The sequence below is a fragment of the Limulus polyphemus genome, unplaced genomic scaffold (genome assembly GCF_000517525.1).
Source record: "Limulus polyphemus unplaced genomic scaffold, Limulus_polyphemus-2.1.2 Scaffold2192, whole genome shotgun sequence".
Classification (NCBI taxonomy): Eukaryota; Metazoa; Arthropoda; class Merostomata; order Xiphosura; family Limulidae; genus Limulus; species Limulus polyphemus.
The window spans coordinates 72,863-76,650 of NW_013667802.1; positions in this window are offsets into that span (position 1 = coordinate 72,863).

Below are 3,788 nucleotides of genomic sequence, written 5' to 3' on the forward strand. Positions count from 1 at the left end.
CAACTTTGCAATACACAGAATTTCCACAATCACTTTAACTTAAACACACGCTATAATTCACAATGATTTACGCACTTTAGTTACGGCTTGACTCGATTATCCCGTTATCAATTTATCTGCCGGCTTATATACTTAAATAGAGGGCGTCTAGCAAACGCTGGGACGTTCGTGAGGTACCCCGATCCTTCTAGAATATCATCATGTGTTACCAGCGTCACGTGACTTCCGCTGTCGTAACAACAGCTTTGTCTTTTGTCATATCTGAAACATCCCCTACTGGGGTGGGGCTATCAGTGAAATCAACAAAACTATTAATCACCTTTAGAAAACTCAACATATCGTAACACCTGAGTCACCTGTTTCGTTTGAGAGAGGTTTGGCGTACAATCAGACATAATACAGAAGTATTTAGCTTTCTTAACCTTATCTGTTCTTACAATTTCATTGATAAATCTATTTTGAATTCAGTTTGGTAAATACGTTACCTTAATAGCTTCCACATCATCTTATAACACACTATCGTACCTTGCAAGCAATTCAACTAAACTCTACAACTTACCATTTCGAGAACTGTTCAGTTTTTTCATGTGAACCTCTCAAAGTTAAACATTCTTTCACCAAAGTACATCAAAATACTCATGAGACGACGCATGTTCATCTAAGTCTGATATTACATACCTTAGTTAATTATGCGGTCCTTTTCCAACCATCCTGCAAGTTCCATCTACGTGTTTCTTTGATTGTTTGTTTTGACATACTAGACAAAATTCGTGAACCAAAAAGAAGATGAGGAGCTTGTCTGGAAAACGAATCAAGCGAAACAAAACCAGAAGGCAAGAATCTAAAGAAGATCGCTGGAGTGATTCTCCAATGGAAGTTTTGGTAAAGAACCAGAATTGTAATGCTTGATTTTATTTGCTAAAGGTCTTGTTCCAAATTAACAACAGAATAATTTGTGTCAAACATCAGTGAATAGAATTCGTCACTTGTGGCCAAGCAGGCGGACCTGCATCTTCAAAGTCAAAATTATGTCTCACGCTTTCAATAATCGAACTGCTTTCAGCGTCCACGTCCACAACAGTGGCCTAGCAACCAACGGGAAACTTTCTTTGCTGGAATTACAGACTTTTATACGTAACAATCACCTCAGTTCCAGAGTTGGAGACTCCGAAGCCTGACAAATAAATGTTGAGCACCACTCTTATGTGTTTAGGGGTTGGTATTTGTGACAGAAATCACGATATACGTGACAGTAAACTACTTCACGAATGAATTACTAGGTTTAGAAGAACTGTGGAATAGCGAGTGGAAGATCTAGCTGTGAAATTGAGAGACATTAGATGCTCTAACAATTCTTGGCACTGCGCAATAGCTCAGTATCGTCTGCTTGCTTATTCTAAGAATATTTTAAAACATTTTACTGAAAAATATTTTATAATTCATATTCCGTCATTAAGTAATATAAATATGGAAAAGGCCCAACTCTCATTTCGACACAATTCCCAGAAGTCTCGCCGTAAATAACGCATTTATTGATTTTTTATAATATTCCTTGAAAACATAATGCTTCCTGCTTTTTTTTTTAATTTTGGAAATACTTGCTATTAGTTATGCGACGTTATATGGAATGGGTTTATATTTTAAATGGAACATTTAATTAATCAAATGGGCCTCCAAAAAGTTTTTTGAATGGTCTATTAGTCACACATTAGGTTTTTGCCTTTTCCTATTTCTTTCGCCCCCCCCCCAGTGGCACGGCAGTATGTCTGTAGAATTACAACGCTAGAAACCGGGTTTCGATACCTGTGGTGGGCAGAGCACAGATAACTAATTGTGTACCTTTGTGCTTAATTACAAAAAACTATTTCTTTCATTTTTATTACACATAGTTTTTACACTAGCTGGTATCAGCGGTAGTTTTTATTACATTTAAATTTTATCTCATTTATTAGCTATTCATTTGTAAACTGGGCTAATTAGTATGTGCATTTATTTCAATTGGAAGTTGTTCGTGTTGACCAGTTCATGTTCTTCTTACGTTCAAAGCAATAAGATCAAATGTTTGTTACCCCCTTGTGAACGCCACAAAAGTTCATATTGTTTTTGTTTCTTTGTTTTTTTTTAAGTTTTTAAGGAAATGTATGGAGAGCTATTAACGTACAATTCAAGAGTAATTCTCTGGTGGTTATAGAAACAGAATTCATTAACTAATGATGTGTGTGTTTCAAACAGCAACAGCTACTATCAAAGTACTTGTTGCACTCGGTTGTTGTCGTAGGTGTTGTCGAATCAAGTTGCTACTTCTACTAAAGACGATTGCTTCAGGTTTTGTTTCCACTGCTTTATTTTCAGTTTTACTTTTACTGTTTTGAAACTTTCTTACTTACCTCTTCAGTTTGATATCCCAATACCGTATATTTTTATCGTTGTTGATGTTACTGGAAATTTAATGCTCTCTAGTTTCTGATACTTCTAATATCGTGCTCAATTGTCGGTGTCTTCCTGTGAAGTTACTCTTTGTGACTGTTTCTGTTGATAAAATTTCTAAACAAAGTAATTTTACAAAGAAAATATCCACGAAAGTATGTAAGCAAACTCAACAGTGGGTAGCAAGCCCTAGACAGTTTCTTGTCCGTTGATTTTCCTAGACAAAATATTGTTACGACACCGAAAGTCACACGACGCTGGGAGCATGCGCGCTGGAGTTTCTAGAAGGAACATGATTTGTATCGCTGAAGTTCCTTGGAAAGAATTTATACCGGAAATTAACAAACGAGTAGATACTAACAAATTGGTGTCAGGGAGTGGGACTGAAAAGAAAACATAAGATAGAAACGAGAAGTGGCAAATCAAACTACAGCTTGGAAGATTTGATGGCAGCAATACAAGAACGAGAAAAGAAACAAGAAAAGAGACAACAGCGGTGGCAAGAAAACCTGCAACAGTGGCAGCTCGAACAGCAAAATAAACAAGAGAGATTACAGCAGTTGTTGGAGGAAAAAAAAACAAGAAAAGAGACAACAGCAGTGGCAAGAAAATCTGCAACAGTGGCAGCTCGAACAGTAAAATAAACAAGAGAGATTACAGCAGTTGTTGGAGGAAAAAGAAAGGAAACAAGAAGAACGAGAAAATAAACAAGAAGAGAGACTACAGCAGTGGCAAAAAACCAGCTCCAGTGGTAACTGGAACAAGAAAAAAAAAGGAAGAAAGTCTCCAACAGTTGAGAGAAAGCCAGCATACACAAATGGCAAATAATAAAAAATTTCAAAGTGAATTAAATACATTAAAAGCTTTTACACAGGGAGGATATATTAACCATGGACCTAATCAACCCTAGACAACAGAAAGCTCCTTCCAGACCCTGCAGCTAAACCCTAATGCAGACATCTTCAGTCCTGCCAGAAGTCACATTCCAGACATGAGTGTCAGCAATAGGGGTGATCTAGTACGAAGGAAGCCACAGAAATTCGATGGGAAGGTACCACGGGAAGCATATAGAGCACAATTTGAGCTTCTGGCAGAAATGAATCGGTGGACAGAGGAGCAGAAAGCAGTGTGCCTTGCATCGAGCCTGAAGGGACAACCACTGGAAATACTTGTCAGCAGACGACAGGCACAACTATAGAGCACTGGTAGCTGCTCTAGAACCCAGGTATGGAACTCAAAATCAGTCCAAAGTCTACAGGGCTAGGTTTAGGACTAGAATCCGTGCTAAAGGGGAGAGCCTGCATGAGCTGGCACAGTATTTTGAAAGTATGGCACACAAGGCCTACCCAACTGCACCACCC